The 7,397-nt window shown below is 36.6% G+C and overlaps 1 long non-coding RNA gene across 1 annotated transcript; it reads right to left on the bottom strand.

Annotated features, from left to right (window-relative positions):
• Positions 1–2,314: 2,314 nt before the first annotated feature.
• On the bottom strand, positions 2,315–3,080 carry LOC122650114. The gene is made up of 3 exons (XR_006331380.1): positions 3,045–3,080; positions 2,689–2,767; positions 2,315–2,380 (listed from the first exon to the last, which is right to left on the bottom strand). It is a non-coding gene; the product is annotated as an uncharacterized LOC122650114 (long non-coding RNA).
• Between the last annotated feature and the right edge of the window lie 4,317 nt (positions 3,081–7,397).

Genomic DNA, 7,397 nt, shown 5'->3' with positions numbered 1-7,397 from the left:
CTAGATTGAGCCATATTAGGCACATAATAGAAAACCATGCTTTCGCTACTGTCATCCTCGGCGGCTCTCACTCTGGCGGTAGGTAGCTCTTTCCAAGTGGCTCCATTCTATCCTAAGGTTTATGCCTGGCAGCAAGTACCCATTTCTTGATGGCTTGCACTCTATTTCAGGTAGCCCTCTCCTAGGTAGCCCTTTTCGTGACTCGAACCCATGAATTTGTGCTTGGCTCTGATACCAAATGTTAGGTACTTGACCGATACACCACAAGCTCTAGAACTGATGTAACGCATTAAATCAAGTCCTTTAACCTATCTTATACCAGGCTGGCCCAATCTAGCACCCATACACTAGATCGAGCCTCATTAGGCACATAACAAATTTGTCATATTCTAATATTAGGTAATGGGTTCTTCATCCATAAGTTGGTGGATTCAATTGATAAAGCCTATGGATATCATTCCCAAGCATAGGATCATTCGCATCATACCAACCCCACCCTTCCCCCAATACAAAATTTTTTTTCTTTTTCTTGTGAAGTAAAAAGAAGCCTACCATGGTAGTGAAAATGGTTTAGGTAACAGGTATTGGTATTGGTATGGTGGTGATATGGTATCCATGCGGATCAATCTATATTTAACGGTTTTATTTCTATTTTTCTTTAAAAAACTGAAATTTTAATATGATTTTACCATTTGTCTATACCACTACATTAATTAGGTATTGGTATCGAGTACTTAAACCATGGTAGTGAAAGATGGAAGGAGGAGAAATCCAATATTCCTTCTCTTCATGTGCTAAAAAAAAAAAATCACTAAGGAAGGGCGAATGTTGCATATTCTCACCAGTCATACAAGCAAGACTGAGCTCAATGGCAATGTGTTACTCTTTGTTGTAAATAGTTTAGCAGGTAACTTTTTTTTTTTTTTAAGAAAACATTATTTAAGAAAATAATATAATTTCAACATTCCTAGTTTCTGAGACTGAGAGCTTGTATTGCCTTGCCCTTACTATCCATCTATGCGCAATAGTCACCTCCTACCTAGTCTTTTTTTAACAAAATCTACAACTGTTTCATAAGTTTGGTTACATAATATAATAAAGGGCAAGAGATCACTACTTAGTCTTGTAGCCCCTGCACTAGTACGGAAGCCAATCAGAGTGTGCGTATGGGCATCAACTCGAATTTTTTACTTCAAGAGGGTCTAGGCTGTAATTTTGTGTAAGACGACCAAACAACGTTCTCTTTCCCTATAATAATTCTTCTTTTTGATCAATCAAAACCCCTCCCCAAACTGTACAACCTTCTTCCAAACCATATGGCTTTCTGGATGTATATGATAATATCTAGGCAGATGGATCCTAGATGAATCATATGATGAAGCACACATGAGTGGAATTAAACATTTCTCAATGCTACCCTTTCACATTCCGTTGCTTGAGCCATTCTTTTACTTCTTGAGAGTCCATCCAAACTATAGCATGTGCCAACCCCTAATCTTTTTCTCCTTATAGTCCTTGGTAAATTCCTCACAGTTTTCGATTCTTGTAAACTCTCTACAAAATCATTATTCATATACGTTGCAGTAAAACGTAAGTGATATAGTAATAAAGCAACCCATTTCTGTCCCTTTTGAAGTATCATAACTTTCATCACAAATGATAATATACGACATCCCACATGATAACCTATGGTAATCATCAGTACCCCTCATATCCTTGGTCTGAACTTCAAGAATTTCCTTAGAATTTTCTCATGGAATGATTTTCAGGTAGTTTACCCAATGATTTATAGTTTGAATAAGCATAACTGGGTTGGGGAGTTTCTTCCCAAAACTAACATGTTACGAAAAATCTAGAGATAATAAAAAGAAATTACAAGAATTTATTGAACAATATGCTTTTCAGACTTCGAAAAGATAAAAGTTAGAATAATAGATTCAATCAAATTACGGATACTAATGCAAGAAGGAACTCAAATCTTAACCCCATAGATCTAGTTGCCAAGATTCTTTTTGCAAAATCACATGACAAAAAAAGATGCTACTCTTTTTTTTTTTGTAAAAAAAAAAAAGAAAAAGAGATCAATATTTGCAAAACTAAAGATTTTATTTTTAACAAATAGCACACCAACTAATAGTTTTCAAATAAACATCTTAAATTATTGAACTTAAAAAGTTCTATATGATTATGTGTTTTGGATATGAAAACCGTGTATGATGTGCGTTTAGGTATTCTAACAAATATATATATATATATATATATCATCGGGACTGGTGAGTGCTCTTGGGGAGGTAGTGAGGATACTAGAGTCGCTGGGATTGGTGAGTGCTCTTGAGGACTTGAGTTCAACTGTGTGCCTTCATCGTCATCAATATCAAACCTAAAGAGGTTCAACCAGTTTATAATGTATGGTTAATTCAAAAATAGGAATGCTCTCTAGCAGCCAACCAAACAAAGAACAGAGTTATTATTTTTTTTGGAAGAGTAAATGGAATAAGATGAAGAAAATATGAAAACACAATGCAGGAGCAGAAAATGATAAAGAATTAAATCCTTATACATTTAGAGATTTGTTGTATCAAGAAAAAACTCGAAAACTGAAAAGCAAAAGATATAGAACTAGGATATGAACACCATGCATCTTCGAAAGTTGGTACTAAAACTGCAAGTAGCTTATTGGTGCCCTACCTCTGAAAGCGATTATATAGATTTGCATCCATCCGGTATGAATCAAAAGGATCCAATAATGTGTTGTTAACAGCATCAGCTGAAAAAGAGAATCAATGATATAGAACTTAGTATTTGAAAAAAAAAATTGTACCATAGCAACTTTTGAACTAATAATTTCAAATGAAGAAAAGAATGAACAGCTCAGCCGAACAGGTAGTCATACAGCCAGCAGCTTACTAGCAGCCAAGAGGTAGAGACAAGGGCCATCTAGGAGTAGAGCAATTATGCATGCATGTATATGAATTGTCATAAATATTATATGATGGTAATAACTAAAAAAGGGGCACCCAGGAATGGGAAAGTATAGTAGAAACCTTGATGGTGATGTTTGGAGAGATCGTCACCTTCAGCATAGTTGCTAATGTTAGGAATATCAATTTCATCCAGTCTCTGCATGATATGGACAAAATAGCTAAATAAATACTGGTCATTCAAAAATTGAATCGATGCGACTGAAAAAAGAGAAAAATTATCAAAATAGAAATCATTTTCTTTATTCCATAGTGATTCAAGGAGTTTCATTTGTGAATGAAGTTACATGATACGGTTCTTATTGTTATTACTTTATTCGAGAGTTGTGCAATGAATCTTTTGATTTGGAATCATGGGATGACTAGAAGTTATAGATGATGAATCAATCTTCCTATTTCTGTCACTCTATCTTTGTTAGTATTGTCTATAATTTAAATGAAAAAGGGGTTTAACACCCACATAATCATCTTAAGAATTTCAACATAACCCTAACTTTTAGATGAAATACAGAAGTTCAGAAATAAGAGCTCAAAAATAAGAGTTCTACTGAGCTCTCGCACAAGTGTTCACAACAAGTACTTGTGCACAAGCTTCTTGCAAACTCAATGGAATAATGTTTTTGTAATATACTCTGTTATTATTACTGCTTTCCCCTTACTAGTTTGCTATTATTTCACTTATTATTCATATTTCATGTATAAAAAGAGTCCCTAAGTAGCTGCAATACCAGGTTTCTGTGGCAGTCACAATGACTTTGCCACTAACCTTATCTAATGCCTCACAAAAGATATGAGAATACATTATAGTACATGAAATCACTAGAGGGGAACTTGTATGTTATTTTAAAGATACCAATTAAGTATTAAACAGATTCATATCTTATTAGGGGACATTTTTTTTTCCACAGTCTGTTTAGGAAGCCTTTTTCAAAGAGTCTGGATCAGCTACCCACATGGGGACGGGTGGGGACAGATTTGATCCCTTCATGGGACATAGGTCCCACACCCTAGCTAGAGGTGGGTCCCACATCCCCATGGAAGGTCCAGATCTGTCCCCACCTGTCCCCATTTGAGTAGCAAATCTGAACTCTTTCCCAAATGGACCTATAGATCTACCAAGTGGCATGTTAATTGGATCTCAAAATATCATCCTCAATTCAAGTGATAATTTTTAGCCAAAGGATTTACACCATGTGTCGATCTATAAATCCACTCCCAAAAAAATAAAGAAAGTACATTTTGATCAAGATTTGGATGGTTAAGGAAAAGACTCAATTCATGGGTGCTCAACATAAACAATTGTTTCAATCATCAAAACCAACCAATGTTGTGACTAATTATGATAGACATTGTAGGGGAGCCTTCCTATATAGGGGACCATGCAAAAGAGTTTTTCTCATCTAATTATTTATGTACATAGGTAACTGCATATATTTTACCAAAAAAAATAAAAATTAACTGCATATACATTACTAAGACAAATGATTTTGAAGAATATTAATGGAGGTAGAATACATATTAAGCAAGTAGAATGCCTTGAAACATCAAGCGATGATTTAATTAGGAATTTCATAAATATTTTTTAAGTTAAAACTATATAATCTGAGTTTTGGCAACTAATATGGTATAACAACAGGGCATTTTTAGTAATTTAGATGTAAAAGTAGGTTGTACTATCTTGACACATGGCATACCATGGATATATATATATATATATATAAGTTAATGAGCTAAGAAATTGATGAAACCCAAGTACTTGAGGTGCAACCATTGATTGAAGAAGATTTGCAGTCGACAAATTTTGTGATAGAAGTTATGGACTTCCGTGAAGCTAAAGACTGATTTAGCTTAAAGAATGATATTCCTAGGTTGACACTGAGAGGTGGTGAATATATTAAAATTCTTTCCAAATTTATTTCCAACACACCCTTGATATTTCAACACCGATGATGGTACGACACTCACAACTTGCATACCAACACTGTCTCACTTGTGGTAAACACACAGATGCAATAACACAAATACTAATATGTATTAGTACAAACATCACTGGTTAGGCCACCCTAATTTTACCAGTTTATAATTTCGTGTGTCCTCCTGCCTCGGAACCATAATTGGTTAAGCAAATTTGGAGATGCACACCCATCCTATCACCATAGCACTCCAATATCCACAATACTAAGGCAAACTATAAAAATGGAGGATATAACGTGGTTCGGTAGTGTGCGTACATCTATGGAGTAATGATCAAACTAACATCAACGTTTATTTGATCAGTAGTAATTATTAATTGCAAACTACAACTTAGGAACACCCTATCTTTCTTCAACACTTGCCTACATAAGTGCAAGGGTTACAATCTCAAGTGGTGTGTTGCAGTCACAATAATGACTCAGGAACACAAACCTGTTTCAACCCTTGACGATGTAAAGACAATGACTACAATCCCAAACCTTAGACAAGTCCCAACTTGCTAGGTTACAATATTCAATTTAAATCTGTAAATTACAAGTCCTCCCCCCCCCCCCCCCAAATTACATAAATGTTCTAGGTCTTTCAATAATAAACATAACCTAACACAATAAAATAGAAACTTTCAGAATGCGGATTACTTTAACCTATTTAATCCCGCTTATGCGCTACAATTATCAACACAGTCATCCAAATATCAAAATCCTTCAACTAGGGCAGTAATAAGAACCATATCCTCTCAAATAACTCAACTCCTTCTTCTTTAGATCTTAATCAAGGAAATTAGAGAAGGTGCACCAATAAGTTCTTTCAAATTCTCGGATTCCAAATGTATGGTGGCAACAACTTCTTTTTTCCTTTGCAAAATCAATGAACAACAATTTTCTTTATTTGATATGCAATGGCAGTACAAGACAAGAACTTCATGCCTCTACAACTCTAAACTCTTCTTAAATCTTCAGATCCACTGCTCCTCAAATTCTCTTTCTTTTCTCTCTTTTAATTCTGTTGTTATATTTTATTTTATTTTTTTTATTTCTCTCAGATCTACTAATTGAGGAGACCCCAAGTTTGCTGGGTGCTATCTATATATTTCAATCCTCTACACATATAAGGACAAAGTTGTATTGTTATACCCGCACCCCGGGAGTATAATTAATTATTATTTTTTTCCCGTGACGTGTGGTTACCGCTGCCATATATGCTGGTGAGCTGTTCTCACTGGTGGTCAAACCCAGCTGCAAAATCATTGACCACAGTACGGGCTTGCCTGTGGAGGAAAGGTTCCTCAACCGCCAGTGGGGAAAGTTCGTTGACGGCGACTTTGTTGACTATCCTCCAAGTACCAGCCCGGGAAGCGAGGAGTTTAGGAGAAAGCATCCTGGACCGTCGCCTCAGTTGGACACTTCGTTCAGTGATGAGTTTGGCATTGCTGCGGCGAAGCTATTTGGGGTCACGGGTGAAAAACCATGATAAGGGAGATGTAAGTTTTAGCCCTTAATTTAATTACTTACCCCTCCCTTCGGTGTCCTCGAAGTGCGGGTCAGGATTTGAACCACCCGATCTATTATGGTTGAATAGGAAATACTCAATTGTGGGTCCCACTTATTTAAGGGAGCGTGTGATGGGCTTATAATCCCATGATGGATGGACCCATCCCCAAGTGGGTTCTTTTTTATTTGAAACTTGTGGACAGGCCCATTTAGTTAAGAGGCCCATTTAACTTGAGGGTCCATTTGACTCTATTTGACCCAAAGATGGGTTAACCCATTCCTTTACCCTAAATAAGACCATGGGTCGACCCATTACCTCTTGACCCATTTGACTTAAAATATCCAAGACCCATTTTTACAAATAAGTCTAAAGGGGGAGAGAGCACTTATCTCTCATTACTTCTCCCATCCAACCTAAATCGTGGAGGAAAGAAGAAAGGAGAAGAAAAGAAGGAAAGAAGGAAAGAAGGAAGAAGAAGGAGAAGGAGGGAAGGAAGGGAGGCCTTTGCTATCCTTCCCTTGAAGCTCATCTTATCCTCCATTCTTGAATGCCAAACCAAGAGAGGAAGCTGTGGAAAGGAAGAAGTGAAGGAAGGAGAAGGGAGAAGAGCTTGGCTGAAGCTTGAACCACATCTCTTGGTGGCCAAATAGTGGAACTCCTCTCATTGGTAAGGTAAGCCATTAGAATCTCCTCCCCCTCTTTGATCGATTTTGGGTTTTACGGTTAGAAGCCATGGTAGAGAATCGATTTAGGGTTTGTTTTGAGACCCAAGAATCGATGAAAACTCATGGCCTTGATTTTGTGGAGCTATTTGACTCCATTAGCTAACCTCAAAGCTCCCAATACCATCCCCATCAATAGACATAGGGTTTCTACCTTATTATGCCCTAAATGAGGTTCTCCTTGCTTTCCTTTATTGAATCAATAGGTTGCATAGGCCTAATGGGGTCT

Source organism: Telopea speciosissima, chromosome 2 (assembly GCF_018873765.1).
Source record: "Telopea speciosissima isolate NSW1024214 ecotype Mountain lineage chromosome 2, Tspe_v1, whole genome shotgun sequence".
NCBI classification, from domain to species: Eukaryota; Viridiplantae; Streptophyta; class Magnoliopsida; order Proteales; family Proteaceae; genus Telopea; species Telopea speciosissima.
Note: the sequence above shows the minus strand (reverse complement) of the source record. Positions and strands in the feature narration are given on the sequence as shown.